The sequence below is a fragment of the Erythranthe guttata genome, chromosome 14 (genome assembly GCF_056151865.1).
Source record: "Erythranthe guttata isolate IM_541 chromosome 14, IM_541, whole genome shotgun sequence".
NCBI classification, from domain to species: Eukaryota; Viridiplantae; Streptophyta; class Magnoliopsida; order Lamiales; family Phrymaceae; genus Erythranthe; species Erythranthe guttata.
The window spans coordinates 12,202,863-12,225,669 of record NC_142546.1 but is presented as its reverse complement, the minus strand read 5'-3'; positions in this window follow the sequence as shown (position 1 = coordinate 12,225,669).

Here is a 22,807-nt window from a genome sequence, read left to right as displayed (position 1 = left end):
ACAACTCCTTCGAAATTAAATAGTGATATTTAACCCATTTGACCATTGATTTTTTTTTTTAATATTATGTTCGTCATGAGATTAATGATAGTAGAAAAGATGGTTTTATGATCTCTACAATTGCTTCGGGTTTCATTAATAATAGATAACCATTGACTGTGGATTCATCCATCGTCGATTCTTTCATTGGCTAAGATTATCAAATTTGTTTAAAATCCAGTTAGATTATGAAAAAATAATTAGTTATATTAAACAAAATCACTTCAGATTATGCAGTAGTCCGTCGTATTATGCAAAAATCCATTCACATTTTAAAAAAATGCATTTAAATTTTGGGAAATATTCGTCGAATTATTCAACAGTTTAGTCCAAAACAATTTTGGTACTTACGAGAAATCCTATGACAAGGGGACTTAATTAAAAATAGACATCCTACTTTTTTGTCTTGCAAATATATTCACTACATTTAAACTTATATCCTAATAAGGAAAACTCTTTTATCTAATTCAACTTCCGTTTCATTATTTAAGCTCTAATTTAGCCTCAATTTCACCAATTGACCAATTTTGATTCTTAACAATTTTGACCTCTACTGCCGGTCAGCCGCCGTTGACCGCCCGCCGGTCTCCGACGTTGACTTTCTTTTTTTTTTTTTCTTTTTTTTTTTGTAAACTTTATTTTTCTGAATTATATTTCTGGCAGGCCAGCCACCGTTGACCGCCACCACCGGCAGTGACTTTTTTTTTTCTTTTCGAAAAACTATTTTCAGTAATATTACTGTCTTGGTCTGCAATATTACTTTCTTGGCCTGCAATATTACAGTCTCAAATAGTAATATTGATGTCAAAGACAGTAATAGTAATAGTAATGTCAATATTAATAGTACTAGTAATAATAATGTCAATATTAATATTATTATCACTGTGATATTGTTGTTTACATAATAATATTAATGTATTAATTAATTTTATCCTCTTGCCTTGCAATATTACTGTCTCCGACAGTAGACATTAATATTATTGTCTCGTACATTAATATTGTTGTTAACACAGTAATTTAGGGGGAATTTTTTTTAACTAAAAAAAATCAACACCGAAGATTGGCAGTCGACGCCGGCACCAGGCCGCGAAAACAATTTAATACAATTTTTTTTTTTTTTTAAAATTTGTGAAAATGGGGTTAATGTGATATAGTTGTTCAAATACGGGGTAAATGTGCAATATTGGTGAAATTAGATTTAATGGATGAAAGTGATTTAAATTATGGGTAAATGGCAAATAAACCCATGACTAGAGCACTTAATAAAAAATGGGACATCCAACTTTTTTGTCTTGCAAATAAGTCCACATCATTCAAACTTATTTGCAAATAAGTAAATTCTTTTATATATACCAAAATTACCCTCAACTACTTGAAACCCTAATTCAACTCTAATTTCATGATTTACACCACAATTTAGCCAAATTTCACCAATTAACCAATTTTGACCCTCATTTCCATTTTGAATCCAATTTTAACGCGACCACCGAAGACCGCCGATCAGTCGTTGTTAACAACATGTGACTTTTTATTTTCTTTTTTTGAAAACCTTTTTTTTTTCCGGCAGGTCAGCCGTTGTTGACCGCCGGTCTCTGGGCGTTAACTTTTTTTATTTTTTATTTTTTTTCTTGAAAACGTTTTTCTTAAGACTTTTTCCCGGCTGGTCAGCCGCTGTTGATCGCCGCTCTCCGGCATTGGCTGTTTTTTTTAAAACCTTTTTTTCTTAAAAAAAAAGTTATTTTCATTTATATTATTTTCTTGGCCTGCAATATTATTGTCTCAAACAGTAAAATTATTGTTTAAGATAATAATAACTTTACTGTATTAATTTATTATATCGTCTTGGCCTGCAATTTTGTTGTTTTCGACCGTTATATTAATGTCTCTGAATGTAATACTCATGTTTCATGCAGTAATATTATTGTTTGGGACAGTAATGTTAGTAATATTACTGTTTTGGCATTCAATATTACTGTGTCAACAATAATTTTGTTGTTAACACAGTAATTTAGAGAGAAAAAATATTTCAAAAACAAAAGTCAATGCTGGAAGCTGGACGGAAAAAAAATTCAGAAAAAAAAGTTTTCGAAAAACAAAATCAACGCCAGAATGTGGCCGGAAAAAAAATTGTGAAAAAAATAATCTCTATAAAAAAATATTTTTTAGTTTTTTTTTTTTAAATAGAGGTTAATGTGATATATTTGTTCAAATCCGGGGCCATTGCAATATTGATGAAATTGTCAATGTGCAATATTGATGAAGTTAGAGTATAATGGATGGAATTGATGAAAATTTTAGGGGTAATATGCATGACACCCCTCAAACCAAACCTAATTAGATGTAGGGGACAAGTTCAATTAGAATTTTCTTATGAAATCCTTAACTTCTGAACAAAAATTATGCAAATCCTTTTAATTTTTTTAAACTCAAAACTACCCTTAATGTAATCAATAAAAATTACAGTATAATTTCATTCTATTATTTCTCTCTTTCCCCCCTCTCTCTATTGTTTCGCCGCCAACCTCCTCATCTTCTTCTCTCTCTCTCTCTCTATTTCTCTTTATTTCTCTATTTCCCCGCCCCAATCTCTCTCATTCACTCTTTTACTTTATTTTTTAATTATTAGATATGAGTTTTTAATAAAAAGTTGCGGCGGAACAATAGATCTGCAGGGACGGTGGTGGCCAATTAAGACAGCCTTGTGCGGCGGCGCCGATGTCCCTTACTCGCCTTGGCCAGGAAGTGGCGATTGCATCACAGAAGGGTTGGCGAAATGTGTGCCAGCATAGATATTTTCGTTGCTTTTTTAGCTTAGGGCTGGTTATGATAAATTTATGGTATGTGTGCATTTAATTGCATGTACGGCGAGGAAGGCGAGGATAGTGGCTAGTCTACGTTTGCTAGCGGTGCTAGGGTTCCAATTGGCAAAAGTAGGGTTTTGAAAATGACTCTAGTTGTCTACGAGTGTCTGATGGCGCTGTGAATCGATGAATCGGCTCTTATTGGAAGCATTTTTTTGACTTATTGCATCTAATTAACTTTTAAGAGATTTTGCTTGGTTTGACCGCTCGAGTTTGGCGGCAGCTGCGTTTGGCTGCTAGGATTGGCGACGACTGGGAGTTATTGTCGGCTAGGGTTTGATAGACATCATAGTAAAACATAGTATACCGTAGTATACTTTAGTAGTATATCGTAGTATACTATAGTCTACTACAGAAAAATATGTATACTGGATTAAAAAATGAAAAAAAAATTGTTGGGAATCAAGCACGTGTACGCAGGGGAAAACAAAAATTTTATATGAAAACGATTTTATTCATATAAACACATACCCGAATATAAGAATTAATCGCGTACCTTAATGCTTCCGGCGTAAATTAAAGTACAACGTGCGTATAATTAATTCGATAATTAAATCACATAGGATGCTCGTAGTAAATCACAAATTCATACATAAACAATCACGTATAGCAATTCACGAAAACTCATACTGCGAATACTAACATTAAATTTAATCTAATTAAATTAAAACCTATTTAAAAACGGATCCGAAAATTACCTCTTGAAGCGTGAGTCGAATTCTTGGATAAAGCAAACTGCCACGGAAACCAATCCGTGCACTTGGGAGCAGCGACGGCGAAACGACGGCAACGGACGAGCGGGTAGTGGCGGCGCGTGTGGATCACGTGCTGTCTTCGGGAGGCGCGTACGGCGTCTGTTCGGCGGATGCTTCTCGGCGATTTGACTCGTTTGTCTTCCTTCTCTTGGATTTCACCTCGTATACTGAGTTCTACTAAATACGTGGCACTAGACACGCAAAAGTTAGAATAAACGGAAGCATAAGACAAAAAGAAAAGTGCTATCGAAGATTATCGGCCGTGGGCGCCGATTCCGGCAACGGGGCGACGACAGTGGCGACGACGGCGGTGGAGAGTGACTGTGGACGTGTGAGAAAATGGCTATAATTTTGTGGTCTGTGTTGTGTGAGGGCAAGACCTATAAATCTTGTATTTATAGTGTTCGTATAAAAGCCCTAACGTGCTTAAGTTGGACCGGGCCCAACAGTTTAAGTTCGTTAGTCTTTCTTCGCTCGTTTCTCACAACTCAATGATTGGAAAATTATAGCGATTATATTTTTGGAATCATTGAAAACATCCTCGTCATTACGAATGCCAATTCTCGATTTCCATTTTCTAAAAGTGGAAACCCTAATTCAGTGGACCTTCTAAATTTCTAAATTTCCCAATTTAGAAAGTTCACTAAGATGTTTGCCTAGTTCTTTTCCTTTTCTTATTATCATTCATAATTCTAAATTATGAATGTTGGACTCAATCAGATCGACTTACAATTATGCAAAGACTAAACATTTTTATCTTTGACCATCTATTCAAAGAACTCGAGTGCACGAGCAGTGTGACCCTCGATGGTTTAGGTGTAAGCTAGCCATGAGTCCACAACTCTTTGTGGTTTAAACTTGTCCCTAGAGTTACGATTACAATGAAGCTCGTTTCAACTTAATCACCCAACGAATCAAGATTGGCATCTAGCAACTACGCATCATCATTTTCTAGATACAAATGAAGTACCTGCAATAACCTTTTGATATAGTTAACGTACAGTACGATCCCTTCGATTCATATGTTCCGATTGAACTAGAGGCATTGGTTCATCGAGACCTCTTTTGTAGTTCAATAACTGTGCGATCGTTCTAACTGTTGTAATCAGTACGTGCATGACTTAGAGAATCGAATTCCCTAATCATCACTTAGTTAGCTCTGACTAGACTAAACTTAAAGATAACAAACTATGAGAACACATAGGACATCCAAGACTATTCTAGCGATCGAATCCCCGACTACAATGCACTGACCTCCCATTAGATTTCGGACTACACGAACACTGGCCCTTGGGGCGGTCCTCGGTGGAACTCAGGGACAGGTCACGATACAGCTGGTCCTCTAGTGAAGTCACGGTGATGTCTAGGTTTTAAGGACTAATGTTGTACAACCATACCATAGAGATCTCTACTCAATTATTGAGAACCACTTAGAGATTTCTAGGGGGAGGGAGTTCAGTGAACTCGTCAACTTACGAGCCCCCACTTATGCATGCCTATATCAGAAAACTATTTACTGAAGAGACGCAGTACACGTGCACTAAGTGCTAGTCTCTTAATGGGAAAGGCCAATATCCTCATTGGTGGCGTAAGCCTTCGACTAGGAAAATGGTTTAAGATTTATAATACTTAAGTAAATATCTCACGATCCTAAAAGATCAACTACAAGTAATTGTAATAACTGTAAGGACTATATCTATGTTTGAACAAGGGACACAGATATAGAATGCCAAGGTGTTTTATCCTTAATACGAAAATGGATTGTTAATTACAAGAATAAATAGAAAGACCACAGCCACAAGTTGGCTTGTTGGTCACCTACTCTAACAATCTCCCACTTCACCTAAAGCCAACTACCTCTAATCCCATCGACTCTCGATGTTTCTCGTGGACCGACCTTGGTAAAGGCTTCGTGAAGGGGTCTGCAACATTCGCTTCCGAGGTGACTCGTTCTACTTTGACTTCACCTCTATCAATGATCTCTCGGATCACATGATACTTCCTCAGAATTTGCTTGGACTTCTGATGAGATCTCGGCTCCTTAGCTTGCGCCACGGCTCTGGTGTTATCACAGTATAACGGTACTGGATCATTAGCATTAGGAATGACACCCAACTCTTGGATGAATTTCCTTATCCCTGTCCCTTCTTTTGCAGCTTCGGACGCTGCAATATATTCAGCTTCGGAAGCGTGAATATAAATCCCTTGTTCGACTTTGAGTCATCCACATCCGATTGAAAACTAGAGTCAGTAAAGCCCTCTAATTTCAACTCGGCACCCCCATAGACCAAAAATATATCCTTAAATAATTTCGTAGGTAGTTGAGGATATCTTTCACAGCCTTCCTGTGAGCTGGACCGGGGTTAGACTGATATATGCTTGTGACACTCACAGCATACGCATTATCGGGTCTAGTACATAGCATGCCATGCACTATGCTTCTTATGGCAGAAGCATAAGGTGTCATTTTCATCTCCTTGATTTCACTAGGTGTCTGAGGAGACATGGATTTCGAGAGACGAACCCCATCGGACATTGGCAACAATCCCTTCTTGGATTCTTCTATGTTAAACTGTTTCATAACGGTGTGTATGTGTTAGAGTAGGTGACCAACAAGCCAACTTGTGGTTGTGGTCTTCTCTTTATCCTTGTAATAAAACAATCGTTTTTCGTTCGTAATAATAAAATATCTTATTTGGCATTCTATATCTGTTATCCCATGCAAGCAGCATAGATATAGTCCTAACGAGTTACTCTATTACTGTGAGTTGATCTAGTAGAATCGTGAGATAACTCAGCAATGTAATGTAACTGTTAAACCTTGTTCCTAGTCGATGGGTTACGCCAATAATGAGGATACCGGCCTTTCCCTTTTGAGACTAGCACTTAGTGTATGTGTACTGCGTCTCATCAGTCCTCGGTGTTGTGACATCGGCATACTTGAGTGGGTGCTCATACTGGATGAGTTCACTGAACTCCCTCGCCCTAGAAATCTATAAGTGGTTCTCATTCATCGAGTAATAGGTTTCTAAGATATAGTTGTACACCATTAGTCCTTAAGACCCAGACATAACCGTGACTTCACTAGAGGACCGATTGTATCGTGACCTGTCCCTGAGTCCCACCGCGGACCACACCAAGGGCCAACGTTCGTGCAATCCGAAATCTAGTGTGAAGTCTGTGCATTGTAGTAGGGGATTCGAGCGCTTGAGTAGTCATGGATGTCTTGTGTGTTCTGACGGTTTATAATCCATGGAATCTCTGGCCAGAGTTGATAGTGGGGTGATTAGGGAAATGTATTTTCCTAAGTCGCACACGAACGGATTTATAATACCTAGAACGTTCGCACGGTTATTGAACTTTATAAGAGGTCTCGGTGAACCAATGCCTCTAGTTCAATCGGGACATGTGCTACGAAAGGATCGTACTGTACGCTAACTATATCATAAGGTTCTTGCAGGCACTTCATTTGTATCTAGGGAATCATGATGCGTAGTTGCTAGACGCCAATCTTGATTCGTTAGGCACCGATTTGATCGGGAATTAGGTAAAATGAGTTTTACTCTAATCGGGACTCTTGGGAGGAGTTCGTATAAGAACAATGTGTTGTTCGAATCACAAAGAGTTGTGAGCCCACGGCCAGCATACACCTGAACCATTGAGGGTCACACTTCTCGTGTAATATAGATCCTTGATAACAACAAGCATAGATTAATGTGTTAATCTTTGAACGATTGGATGTCGATATGATTGAATCCAAGATTCGTAATTGTGAATTGCGAATTGGAATAAACGTGGAGAAAGAGAGAAATGCGGAATTTAGTGAACTTTCTAAATTGGGAAGTTTCCCGATTTAGCAAGTCCACTGAAGTGGAAGTTTCCAATTTTGGAAATTGGAAATTTCGAAGAGGCACTCGTATCGACGAGGACTTTGAGCTCGTCACAAATATAATTTTGTTATAATTTTGTGAACGATCGTTTATTAGAAACGAGGCTGACGAGGGAATGGGTTTAATGCATCAGTGGGTCAAGCCCAATGACTTAAGCCCGCTAGGGTTGAAAACCCTAGGTATAAATAGACCTCAAACAAGAGTTTGAGATCAGATTTTCAGCACCAAAAACCCTAGCCGCTCAGCCCCCTTCGGCCGTTGCTGCCCCGACGCGCCACCGCCGACCACCGCCGGAAACACCGCCGGTTTTCTCCTCTTTTTCCTTCGTTTTATTCGTGTTGTTATCTAACTCGTTTACATCTAGTGCTGTAGTTCGAGTGGGTCGAAAATACGAGGTGAAACCTAATTGGAGAGGAGTTGCTGCCCCGACGAATCCACGCACCGCCGCACGCGCCGACACACCGCTCACGCGCCACCGCTGCCGCTGCCACGCGCCGCCGCTGCTGCTGCCGTTCACCGCCGTTCGTCGCTTGCTGGATCAGCTTGGTCCAGCCGTGATTTGCAGCCCCGAGGATTGGTAGTTTGCAGCTTGTACGTGACTCGTTCTAGGATTTCGATTCGTCGAAATCACACGCTACAAGAGGTAAATGAATCGAAACTTTCGTAAATTAATTCGAGCATGTTTTGTATGAATTACAATTTATGATTGTGAGTAATATGTGATTACGTGTTTCGATTTCATTGAATGATGAATAAGCATGTTTCGTGATTTTCGGTTTTATGTATTTTTCAATTAAATCGATAATTACCATATGTATGGCGGAAGCGTTAAGGTACGTTGACTATGTGATTAGTTTATGCATGTAATCGAAACTAGTTCGATATAAAATTTTGAAATTCCACTGCGTATACATGCACGATCCCCAACAGTATGAACAGGGTTTGGGATAAGCCAAACATCTTCCTTGCTCTATCTCTACAGATACGTATTCCCAATATGTAAGATGCTTCTCCCAAATCCTTCATTGAGAAACGTGTGGATAACCAAGCTTTAGTCTGTTGCAACATTCCTACGTCATTCCCAATGAGTAAAATGTCATCGACATAAAGAACAAAAAATATCACTGCCCTCCCACTAACCTTCTTGTATACACAAGGTTGCTCCGGGTTATTCTCAAAATCAAACTCTTTGATAGTTCAGTCGAACCTTATGTTCGAACTACGGGGTGCTTGTTTCAATCCATAAATGGATCGCTGGAGTTTGCAAACCTTTTGCTCATTTCCAGAAGATATGAAGCCTTCCAGCTGCGCCTTGTCAATTTCTTCCTCAATGTATCCATTAAGGAAAGCGGTCTTTACATCCATTTGCCATATCTCGTAGTCGTACCACGCAACTACGGCCAGCAAAATCCTAATGGACTTCAGCATTGCAACTCGTGAAAAGGTTTCCTCATAGTCAACACCTTGCCTTTGAGTATATCATTTTGCTACCAATCTAGCTTTATAGGTCAATACCTTTCCACTTATTTTTGTTCTTATAGATCCACTTGCAGCCTATGGGAACTATTCCCTTGGGTGGGTCTACCAAGGTCCATACCTTGTTGGAGTATATGGAAGCCATTTCGAATTTCATGGCAGTTAGCCAATGTCCCATGTCCGCATCCGATACGGCCTCATTGTATGTTCTTGGAACTTGTCCAAGTTCAACATGATCTTCATCATTTTCGACGAGGAATAACCTATCGGGCATTTTCCGAACTCTTTCAGATCTGCGTACTCAAGGTTCATGAGGTACATTAATGGATTGTTGTATTGGCTGGATTACTTGTTCTTGTGCTTGAACTTCACTTTGCGGTTCTTGAAATACTTCAAGTTTTATCATGCTGCATTTTCTATCTGATAGAAACTCCCTTTCTAGAAATGTGTCATTTCTCGAAACAAAAGTTTTTGCTTACTTGTCATAATAGAATTTGCATCCCATTGAGTCATTGGGATACCCCATAACGTAGCATAAGTCGGATTTACTATCCAACTTATCCCCCAATAGTCGCTTCACATAAGCGGGACAACCCCATGTCCTAATATGTTTGATGTTGGGCTTCTGGGAATGCCAAAGTTCGTATGGTGTGGATTTAACTGCTTTGATGTTAACTCTATTCAGCAAATACGCGGCAGTGCGAAGTGCATGACCCCACAAGTATGCGGTCCTCGGTGGAACTCAGGGACAGGTCACGATACAGCTGGTCCATTAGTGAAGTCACGGTGATGTCTAGGTCTTCAGGACTAATGGTGTACAACTATACCATAGAGATCTCTACTCAATTATTGAGAACCACTTAGAGTTTTATAGGGTGAGGGAGTTCAATGAACTCGTCAACTTAAGAGCACCCACTTATGCATGCCGATATCACAATACCTTTTAATGATAAGTCACAGTACATGTACACTAAGTTCTAGTCTCTTAATGGGAAAGGCTGATATCCTCATTGGTGGCGTAACCCTTCGACTAGGAACATGGTTTAACAGTTATAATACTTAAGTAAATATCTCACGATCCTAAAAGATCAATGACAAGTAATTGTAATAAGTGTAAGGACTATATCTATGTTTGAACAAGGGACAAAGATATATAATACCAAGGTGTTTTATCCTTAATACGAAAATGGATTATTAATTACAAGAATAAATGGAAAGACCAGAGCCACAAGTTGGCTTGTTGGTCACCTACTCTAACAATCTCCCACTTCACCTAAAGCTAACTACCTATAAATCGTAATCCCATCGATTCTCGATGTTTCTCGTGGACCGACCTTGGTAAAGGCTTCGTAAAGGGGTCTGCAACATTCGCTTCCGAGGTGACTCGTTCTAATTTGACTTCACCTCTATCAATGATCTCTCGGATCACATAATACTTCCTCAGAATATGCTTGGACTTCTGATGAGATCTTGGCTCCTTAGCTTGCGCCACGAGTCCAGTGTTATCACAGTATAACGGTAGCATGATGATTAACATCCAACTCCTGGATTAATTTCCTTATCCATGTCCCTTCTTTTGCAGCTTGGGACGCAGCAATATATTCAGCTTTGGTAGTGGAATCGGCGGTCGTGCCTTGCTCGGAACTCTTCTAACACACGGCAACACCGTTAAGCGTGAATATAAATTCCTTGTTCGACTTTGAGTCATCCACATTCGATTGAAAACTAGAGTCGGTAAAGCCCTCTAGTTTCAACTCGGCACCCCCATAGACCAAAACGATATCCTTAGTCCTTCGTAAGTAGTTGAGGATATGTTTCACAGCCTTCCAGTGAGCGGGACCGGGGTTAGACTGATATATGCTTGTGACACTCAAAGCATACGCATTATTGGGTCTAGTACATAGCATGCCATGCATTATGCTTCTTATGGCATAAGCATAAGGTGTCCTTTTCATCTCCTCGATTTCACTAGGTATCTGAGGAGACATGGATTTTGAGAGACGAACCCCATCGGGCATTGGCAACAATCCCTTCTTGGATTCGTCCATGCTAAACTGTTTCATAATGGTGTGTACGTACAGGGTTTGGGATAAGCCAAGCATTTTCCTTGCTCTATCTCTACAGATACGTATTCCCAATACGTAAGATGCTTCTCCCAAATCCTTCATTGAGAAATGTGTGGATAACCTAGCTTCAGTCTGTTGCAACATTCCTACGTCATTCCCAATGAGTAAAATGTCATCAACATAAAGAACAAAAAATATCACTGCCCTCCCACTAACCTTCTTGTTTACACAAGGTTCCTCCGGGTTCTTCTCAAAATCAAACTCTTTGATAGTTCAGTCGAACCTTATGTTCCAACTACGGGGTACTTGTTTCAATCCATAAATGCATCGCTGGAGTTTGTACACCTTTTGCTCATTTCTAGAAGATATGAAGCCTTCCAGCTGCGCCTTGTAAATTTCTTCCTCAATGTATCCATTAAGGAAATCGGTCTTCACATCCATTTGCCATATCTCGTAGTCGTACCATGCAGCTATGGCCAGCAAAATCCTAATGGACTTCAGCATTGCAACTGGTGAAAATGTTTCCTCATAGTCAACACCTTGCCCTTTAGTATATCATTTTGCTACCAATCTAGCTTTATAGGTCGATACTTTTCCATCCACTCCAATTTTCTTCTTATAGATCATTTTGCAGCCTATGGGAACTATTCCCTTGGGTGGGTCTACGAAGCTCCATACCTTATTGGAGTACATCGAGTCCATTTCGGATTTCATGGCAGTTAGCCAATGTCCCATGTCCGCATCCGATACAGCTTCATTGTATGTTCTTGGAACTTGTCCAAGTTCAACATGATCTTCATCATTTTCGAGGAGGAATAACCTATCAGGCATTTTCCGAACTCTTTTGGATCTCCCTACCGAAGGTTCAGGAGGTATATTAGTGGATTGTTGTATTGGCTCGATTACTTGTTCTTGTGCACTTTGCGGTTCTTGAAATACTTCAAGTTTTATCATGATGCCTTTTCTATCTGGTAGAAACTCTCTTTCTAGAAATGTGGCATTTCTCGAAACAAACGTTTTCGCTTCCTTGTCATAATAGAATTTGCATCCCATTGAGTCCTCGGGATACCCCATAAAGTAGCATAAGTCGGATTTACTATCCAACTTATCCCCCACTAGTCGCTTTACATAAGCGGGATAGCCCCATATCCTAATATGTTTGATGTTGGGCTTCTGGGTATGCCAAAGTCCGTATGGTGTGGATTTAACAGCTTTGATGTTAACTCTATTCAGCAAATACGCGGCAGTGCGAAGTGCGTGACCCAACAAGTATGCGGTCCTCGGTGGAACTCAGAGGCAGGTCACGATACACCTGGTCCTCTAGTGAAGTCACGGTGATGTCTAGGTTTTCAGGACTAATGGTGTACAACTATACCATAGAAATCTCTACTCAATTATTGAGAACCACTTAGAGTTTTATAGGGTGAGGGAGTTCAATGAACTCGTCAACTTAAGATCACCCACTTATGCATGCCGATATCACAATACCGTTTAATGATGAGTCACAGTACACGTACACTAAGTTCTAGTCTCTTAATGGGAAAGGCTGATATCCTCATTGGTGGCGTAACCCTTCGACTAGGAACATGGTTTAACAATTATAATACTTAAGTAAATATCTCACGATCCTAAAAGATCAATGACAAGTAATTGTAATAACTGTAAGGACTATATCTATGTTTGAACAAGGGACAAAGATATATAATACCAAGGTGTTTTATCCTTAATACGAAAATGGATTATTAATTACAAGAATAAATGGAAAGACCAGAGCCACAAGTTGGCTTGTTGGTCACCTACTCTAACAATCTCCCACTTCACCTAAAGCTAACTACCTATAAATCGTAATCCCATCGATTCTCGATGTTTCTCGTGGACCGACCTTGGTAAAGGCTTTGTAAAGGGGTCTGCAACATTCGCTTCCGAGGTGACTCGTTCTAATTTGACTTCACCTCTATCAATGATCTCTCGGATCACATAATACTTCCTCAGAATATGCTTGGACTTCTGATGAGATCTTGGCTCCTTAGCTTGCGCCACGAGTCCAGTGTTATCACAGTATAACGGTAGCATGATGATTAACATCCAACTCCTGGATTAATTTCCTTATCCATGTCCCTTCTTTTGCAGCTTGGGACGCAGCAATATATTCAGCTTTGGTAGTGGAATCGGCGGTCGTGCCTTGCTCGGAACTCTTCTAACACACGGCAACACCGTTAAGCGTGAATATAAATTCCTTGTTCGACTTTGAGTCATCCACATTCGATTGAAAACTAGAGTCGGTAAAGCCCTCTAGTTTCAACTCGGCACCCCCATAGACCAAAACGATATCCTTAGTCCTTCGTAAGTAGTTGAGGATATGTTTCACAGCCTTCCAGTGAGCGGGACCGGGGTTAGACTGATATATGCTTGTGACACTCAAAGCATACGCATTATTGGGTCTAGTACATAGCATGCCATGCATTATGCTTCTTATGGCATAAGCATAAGGTGTCCTTTTCATCTCCTCGATTTCACTAGGTATCTGAGGAGAGATGGATTTTGAGAGACGAACCCCATCGGGCATTGCAACAATCCCTTCTTGGATTCGTCCATGCTAAACTGTTTCATAATGGTGTGTACGTACAGGGTTTGGGATAAGCCAAGCATTTTCCTTGCTCTATCTCTACAGATACGTATTCCCAATACGTAAGATGCTTCTCCCAAATCCTTCATTGAGAAACGTGTGGATAACCTAGCTTCAGTCTGTTGCAACATTCCTACGTCATTCCCAATGAGTAAAATGTCATCAACATAAAGAACAAAAAATATCACTGCCCTCCCACTAACCTTCTTGTTTACACAAGGTTCCTCCGGGTTCTTCTCAAAATCAAACTCTTTGATAGTTCAGTCGAACCTTATGTTCCAACTACGGGGTACTTGTTTCAATCCATAAATGGATCGCTGGAGTTTGTACACCTTTTGCTCATTTCTAGAAGATATGAAGCCTTCCAGCTGCGCCTTGTAAATTTCTTCCTCAATGTATCCATTAAGGAAATCGGTCTTCACATCCATTTGCCATATCTCGTAGTCGTACCATGCAGCTATGGACAGCAAAATCCTAATGGACTTCAGCATTGCAACTGGTGAAAATGTTTCCTCATAGTCAACACCTTGCCCTTTAGTATATCATTTTGCTACCAATCTAGCTTTATAGGTCGATAGCTTTCCATCCACTCCAATTTTCTTCTTATAGATCCTTTTGCAGCCTATGGGAACTATTCCCTTGGGTGGGTCTACCAAGCTCCATACCTTATTGGAGTACATCGAGTCCATTTCGGATTTCATGGCAGTTAGCCAATGTCCCATGTCCGCATCCGGTACAGCTTCATTGTATGTTCTTGGAACTTGTCCAAGTTCAACATGATCTTCATCATTTTCGAGGAGGAATAACCTATCAGGCATTTTCCGAACTCTTTTGGATCTCCCTACCGAAGGTTCAGGAGGTATATTAGTGGATTGTTGTATTGGCTCGATTACTTGTTCTTGTGCACTTTGCGGTTCTTGAAATACTTCAAGTTTTATCATGATGCCTTTTCTATCTGGTAGAAACTCTCTTTCTAGAAATGTGGCATTTCTCGAAACAAACGTTTTCGCTTCCTTGTCATAATAGAATTTGCATCCCATTGAGTCCTCGGGATACCCCATAAAGTAGCATAAGTCGGATTTACTATCCAACTTATCCCCCACTAGTCGCTTTACATAAGCGGGATAGCCCCATATCCTAATATGTTTGATGTTGGGCTTCTGGGTATGCCAAAGTCCGTATGGTGTGGATTTAACAGCTTTGATGTTAACTCTATTCAGCAAATACGCGGCAGTGCGAAGTGCGTGACCCAACAAGTATGCGGTCCTCGGTGGAACTCAGAGGCAGGTCACGATACACCTGGTCCTCTAGTGAAGTCACGGTGATGTCTAGGTCTTCAGGACTAATGGTGTACAACTATACCATAGAAATCTCTACTCAATTATTGAGAACCACTTAGAGTTTTATAGGGTGAGGGAGTTCAATGAACTCGTCAACTTAAGAGCACCCACTTATGCATGCCGATATCACAATACCGTTTAATGATGAGTCACAGTACACGTACACTAAGTTCTAGTCTCTTAATGGGAAAGGCTGATATCCTCATTGGTGGCGTAACCCTTCGACTAGGAACATGGTTTAACAATTATAATACTTAAGTAAATATCTCACGATCCTAAAAGATCAATGACAAGTAATTGTAATAACTGTAAGGACTATATCTATGTTTGAACAAGGGACAAAGATATATAATACCAAGGTGTTTTATCCTTAATACGAAAATGGATTATTAATTACAAGAATAAATGGAAAGACCAGAGCCACAAGTTGGCTTGTTGGTCACCTACTCTAACAATCTCCCACTTCACCTAAAGCTAACTACCTATAAATCGTAATCCCATCGATTCTCGATGTTTCTCGTGGACCGACCTTGGTAAAGGCTTCATAAAGGGGTCTGCAACATTCGCTTCCGAGGTGACTCGTTCTAATTTGACTTCACCTCTATCAATGATCTCTCGGATCACATAATACTTCCTCAGAATATGCTTGGACTTCTGATGAGATCTCGGCTCCCTAGCTTGCTCCACGGGTCCGGTGTTATCACAGTATAATGGTAGCATGATGATTAACATCCAACTCTTGGATTAATTTCCTTATCCATGTCCCTTCTTTTGCAGCTTGGGACGCAACAATATATTCAGCTTTGGTAGTGGAATTGGCTGTCGTGCTTTGCTCGGAACTCTTCAAACACACGGCACCACCGTTAAGCGTGAATATAAATTCCTTGTTCGACTTTGAGTCATCCACATTCGATTGAAAACTAGAGTCGGTAAAGCCCTCTAGTTTCAACTCGGCACCCCCATAGACCAAAACGATATCCTTAGTCCTTCGTAAGTAGTTGAGGATATGTTTCACAGCCTTCCAGTGAGCGGGACCGGGGTTAGACTGATATATGCTTGTGACACTCAAAGCATACGCATTATTGGGTCTAGTACATAGCATGCCATGCATTATGCTTCTTATGGCATAAGCATAAGGTGTCCTTTTCATCTCCTCGATTTCACTAGGTATCTGAGGAGACATGGATTTTGAGAGACGAACCCCATCGGGCATTGGCAACAATCCCTTCTTGGATTCGTCCATGCTAAACTGTTTCATAATGGTGTGTACGTACAGGGTTTGGGATAAGCCAAGCATTTTCCTTGCTCTATCTCTACAGATACGTATTCCCAATACGTAAGATGCTTCTCCCAAATCCTTCATTGAGAAATGTGTGGATAACCTAGCTTCAGTCTGTTGCAACATTCCTACGTCATTCCCAATGAGTAAAATGTCATCAACATAAAGAACAAAAAATATCACTGCCCTCCCACTAACCTTCTTGTTTACACAAGGTTCCTCCGGGTTCTTCTCAAAATCAAACTCTTTGATAGTTCAGTCGAACCTTATGTTCCAACTACGGGGTACTTGTTTCAATCCATAAATGGATCGCTGGAGTTTGTACACCTTTTGCTCATTTCTAGAAGATATGAAGCCTTCCAGCTGCGCCTTGTAAATTTCTTCCTCAATGTATCCATTAAGGAAATCGGTCTTCACATCCATTTGCCATATCTCGTAGTCGTACCATGCAGCTATGGCCAGCAAAATCCTAATGGACTTCAGCATTGCAACTGGTGAAAATGTTTCCTCATAGTCAACACCTTGCCCTTTAGTATATCATTTTGCTACCAATCTAGCTTTATAGGTCGATACTTTTCCATCCACTCCAATTTTCTTCTTATAGATCATTTTGCAGCCTATGGGAACTATTCCCTTGGGTGGGTCTACCAAGCTCCATACCTTATTGGAGTACATCGAGTCCATTTCGGATTTCATGGCAGTTAGCCAATGTCCCATGTCCGCATCCGGTACAGCTTCATTGTATGTTCTTGGAACTTGTCCAAGTTCAACATGATCTTCATCATTTTCGAGGAGGAATAACCTATCAGGCATTTTCCGAACTCTTTTGGATCTCCCTACCGAAGGTTCAGGAGGTATATTAGTGGATTGTTGTATTGGCTCGATTACTTGTTCTTGTGCACTTTGCGGTTCTTGAAATACTTCAAGTTTTATCATGATGCCTTTTCTATCTGGTAGAAACTCTCTTTCTAGAAATGTGGCATTTCTCGAAACAAACGTTTTCGCTTCCTTGTCATAATAGAATTTGCATCCCATTGAGTCCTCGGGATACCCCATAAAGTAGCATAAGTCGGATTTACTATCCAACTTATCCCCCACTAGTCGCTTTACATAAGCGGGATAGCCCCATATCCTAATATGTTTGATGTTGGGCTTCTGGGTATGCCAAAGTCCGTATGGTGTGGATTTAACAGCTTTGATGTTAACTCTATTCAGCAAATACGCGGCAGTGCGAAGTGCGTGACCCAACAAGTATGCGGTCCTCGGTGGAACTCAGAGGCAGGTCACGATACACCTGGTCCTCTAGTGAAGTCACGGTGATGTCTAGGTCTTCAGGACTAATGGTGTACAACTATACCATAGAAATCTCTACTCAATTATTGAGAACCACTTAGAGTTTTATAGGGTGAGGGAGTTCAATGAACTCGTCAACTTAAGAGCACCCACTTATGCATGCCGATATCACAATACCGTTTAATGATGAGTCACAGTACACGTACACTAAGTTCTAGTCTCTTAATGGGAAAGGCTGATATCCTCATTGGTGGCGTAACCCTTCGACTAGGAACATGGTTTAACAATTATAATACTTAAGTAAATATCTCACGATCCTAAAAGATCAATGACAAGTAATTGTAATAACTGTAAGGACTATATCTATGTTTGAACAAGGGACAAAGATATATAATACCAAGGTGTTTTATCCTTAATACGAAAATGGATTATTAATTACAAGAATAAATGGAAAGACCAGAGCCACAAGTTGGCTTGTTGGTCATCACCTACTCTAACAATCTCCCACTTCACCTAAAGCTAACTACCTATAAATCGTAATCCCATCGATTCTCGATGTTTCTCGTGGACCGACCTTGGTAAAGGCTTCGTAAAGGGGTCTGCAACATTCGCTTCCGAGGTGACTCGTTCTAATTTGACTTCACCTCTATCAATGATCTCTCGGATCACATAATACTTCCTCAGAATATGCTTGGACTTCTGATGAGATCTCGGCTCCCTAGCTTGCTCCACGGGTCCGGTGTTATCACAGTATACCGGTAGCATTATGAATGAGACCCAACTCTTGGATGAATTTCCTTATCCATGTCCCTTCTTTTGCAGCTTGGGACGCAACAATATATTCAACTTTGGTAGTGGAATTGGCTGTCGTGCTTTGCTCGGAACTCTTCTAACACACGGCACCACCGTTAAGCGTGAATATAATAAATCCCTTGTTTGACTTTTAGTCATCCACATCTGATTGAAAACTAGAGTCGGTAAAGCCCTCTAATTTCAATTCGGCACCCCCATAGACCAAAAATATATCCTTAGTCCTTCGTAAGTAGTTGAGGATATGTTTCACAGCCTTCCAGTGAGCTGGATCGGGGTTAGACTGATATATGCTTATGACACTCATAGCATACGCATTATCGAGTCTAGTACATAGCATGCCATACATTAGGCTTCTTATGGCAGAAGCATAAGGTGCCCTTTTCATATCCTCGATTTCACTAGGTGTCTGAGGAGACATGGATTTTGAGAGACGAACCCCATCGGATATTGGCAACAATACCTTCTTGGATTATTCCATGCTAAACTGTTTCATAACGGTGTGTATGTACAGGGTTTGGGATAAGCCAAGCATCTTCCTTGCTTTATCTCTACAGATACGTATTCCCAATACGTAAGATGTTTCTCCCAAATCCTTCATTGAGAAACGTGTGGATAACCAAGCTTTAGTCTGTTGCAACATTCCTACGTCATTCACAATGAGTAAAATGTCATCGACATAAAGAACAAAAAATATTACTGCCCTCCCACTAACCTCATTGTATACACAAGGTTCATCCGGGTTCTTCTCAAAATTAAACTCTCTGATAGTTCAGTCGAACCTTATGTTCCAACTACGGGGTGCTTGTTTCAATCCATAAATGGATCACTGGAGTTCGCAAACCTTTTGCTCATTTCCAGAAGATATGAAGGCTTCCAGCTCCGCCTTGTAAATTCCTTCCTCAATGTATCCATTAAGGAAAGCGGTCTTCACATCCATTTCCATATCTCGTAGTCGTACCACGCAGCTATGGCCAGCAAAATCCTAATGGACTTCAGCATTGCAACTGGTGAAAAGGTTTCCTCATAGTCAACACCTTGCCCTTGAGTATATCATTTTTCTACCAATCTAGCTTTATAGGTCGATACCTTTCCATCCACTCCAATTTTTTTCTTATTGATCCATATGCAGCATATGGGAACTATTCCCTTGGGTGGGTCTACCAAGCTCCATACCTTATTGGAGTACATGGAGTCCATTTCGGATTTCATGGCAGTTAGCCAATGTCCCATGTCCGCATCCGATGCAGCTTCATTGTATGTTCTTGGAACTTGTCCAAGTTCAACATGATCTTCATCATTTTCGAGGAGGAATAACCTATCTGGAATTTTCCGAACTCTTTTGGATCTGCGTACTGAAGGTTCAGGAGGTATATTAGTGGATTGTTGTATTGGCTCAATTACTTGTTCTTGTGCTTGAACTTCACTTTGCGGTTCTTGAACTACTTCAAGTTCTATCATGCTGCCTTTTCTATCTGATAGAAACTCCTTTTCTAGAAAAGTGGCATTTCTCTAAACAAACGTTTTTGATTCCTTGACATAATAGAATTCGCATCCCATTGAGTTCTCGGTATTCCCCATAAAGTAGCAAAAGTCGGATTTACTATCCAACTTATCTCCCACTAGTCGCTTCACATAAGCGGGACAACCCCATATTCTAATATGTTTGATGTTGGGCTTCTGGGAATGCCAAAGTTCGTATGGTGTGGGTTTAACTGCTTTGGTGTTAACTCTATTCAGCAAATACGCGGCATTGCGAAGTGCGTGACCCCACAAGTATGCGATCCTCATGAGTATGAGGTAGATTTTCGTGAAAAATATTGGCGGCGGATTTTGGGGAGTTTCAGATGATTAGTCGTTGATGATTGGTTGGCGGCAGCGAGGTTGGTGACTGATTGAAGTTTCAGAAGGTTGGGGGTGATTGTGTGCGTGTATTCCAACCTAGGTTTAATAATGTTTTGAGAAAATTGCAATTCATTCACTAATTTATATTTCATAAGTTTAGTAAAATTGCAATTTGTCCTCTATTACATATTAATTCTAATTTCATGTTATTAATTGAAGGGTATATTGTTAGAGTAGGTGATCGAAGAGCCAACTGATTGTTGTGTTTTTTCACGCTACTCGTAAATAATCTATGTCGTATTAATGATAAAACCCCCTTTGGCATTCTATATCTTTGTCCCCTTGCATAATCATAGATGTAGTCCTTAGAGTTACTTAATTACTATAAATAGATCTAGTAGAATCGTGAGATTATTTATCTAAGTATAATAACCGTTAAACATAGTTCATAGTCAACGGGTTTCGCCACAAATGAGGATATCGGTCTTTCCCACTCGAGACTAGCACTTGGTGGATGTGTACTGCATCTCCTCAATCAACGGTGTTGTGACATCGGCATACATAAGTGGGTGCTTGTAAGTTGATAAGTTCACTGAACTTTCTCAATCTAGAGATCTCTAAGTGTTTCCCAATAATCGAGTAGAGTTTTCTATGATATAGTTGTACACCATTAATCATTAAGACCCAGACATCACCGTAACTTCACTAGAGGACTAGCTGTATCGTGACATGTCCCTGAGTTCCACCGAGGACTGCCCCAAGGGACAGTGTTCGTGCAGTCCAAAAACTAGTGGAAGGTTTGTGCATTGTTGTAGGAGATTCAATCGCTTGATTAGTCATGGATATCCTATGTGTTCTTGCGATTTATAATCCATGAAGTCTGTGGCCATTGCGATTTACAATGGATATCCTGTGTGTTCTTGCTCGTGTACTTGAGATCCTTAATGCAACGAGCTATGATCAATTAGTTAATCTTAGTGCCATTGGAAGTCAATGTGATTGAGCCCAACATCGTAATTGTCAATTACGGATGAGAATAAGTAGAGGAAAAGAATCAGACGGAAATTTAGTGAACTTTCTATATTAGGAAGTTTCCCGATTTGGCAAGTCCTAAATTAGGGTTTCCAATTTCGGAAATTGGTAAATTGCACAGTGGTACTCGTATCGACGAGAATTTGTGCTCGTTGTCAAAATATAGTTTATATATTTTTGCGAGCATTCGTTTGTTAGAAACGAGCCGAGAAAGAGAGTGGACTTAAGCTGTTGGGCCTAGCCCAACTTAAGGCATGTTAGGGTTGTCACAAGGATCATATAAATAGGATTTATATGTATTATGAAAGACAAAAAAAAAACAACGAAACATAGGAATGAAACCCTAGCCTCTCTGTGTCCATCAGTTGTCCACCTTGCAGCCGAAACCCTACCTCCGCCACCAGCCGTCGTGCCGCTGCTAGTCGCCGCCGCATCGGCATCTTCATTTTCCCGTCTTTCTTCTTCATTGTAATTTTCCTATTACGTATGTAGTGTTGCATGGATAGTGGATTGAATATACGAGGTGAAACCTAAGAGGATGAAGTTCTTATGCCGCCAACGACGACAATTATGAAAAACTGCTTTCGGATTTTCTGCGCAGTCCAGCTAGAAATTTTGCTATAAATGAATAAATGATCTGATGGACGTGAAATTTGAACAGAAGCTTCCAAACTCATGGATCTACAATAAATCAGAAGGAATTGGCAATCCATTTGATAACCATGGAGATATTGAAGAAGGAGCATGCCTGTAATTTCAGATCAGAAAACAGGTTGGATCAGTAGGAGTGGGAAGAGCAGCTAGCCATCTTCTCGGGTCTACGTTCGATTCACGCTTCAAGGGTAAAATCTATTTTTCCCTAGTTAATATATATAGTAATTAATTTATATTATTTGAGATTAATGTATGTTAATTGATTATTGAATCACATGAATCTCTATGTTCGATTGTGTGTTTATGTGAATCGTTCGTTGAGCATGTTTATTATTTGATTAAATTTCGCGAGCATGCTATGATGATTTAATTTATGTTATTTAAATTAATTATATATGCGAGCATGTTTGTCGGTGATTCGAAGAGAAAAAATACGCAATTAATTGTAATTATTGTGCACGTGTTTGTTTATATAAAAAATAAAAACAAATTGTTCTCCGCTGCGAACACGTGCCCGATCCCCAACATATATTTGTCTTTTCTTCTTTGGTCGATGACAAAATCACAATAGGTGCAGTGAGCTAATAAAAAATATATAGGGGCTTTTTTGCTTCATTTTTTAACACGTGGACTTTTTTAGCATTTAAGGATTACACATGGTTAGTTTTTTCAATTTACTCGACATTAGTTATTCACAACGCTGCTAAAATATTAACGATGTAAGTTGTTCCAGAAACTTCAAGATGATTTGTACGAACTCAGTAAAAAAGTCAAGCACCACGAGGGGAATGTCAAAAAATTGAAGACTTTAAAGACCAAATAAATTCAAAGAATGTTTCCT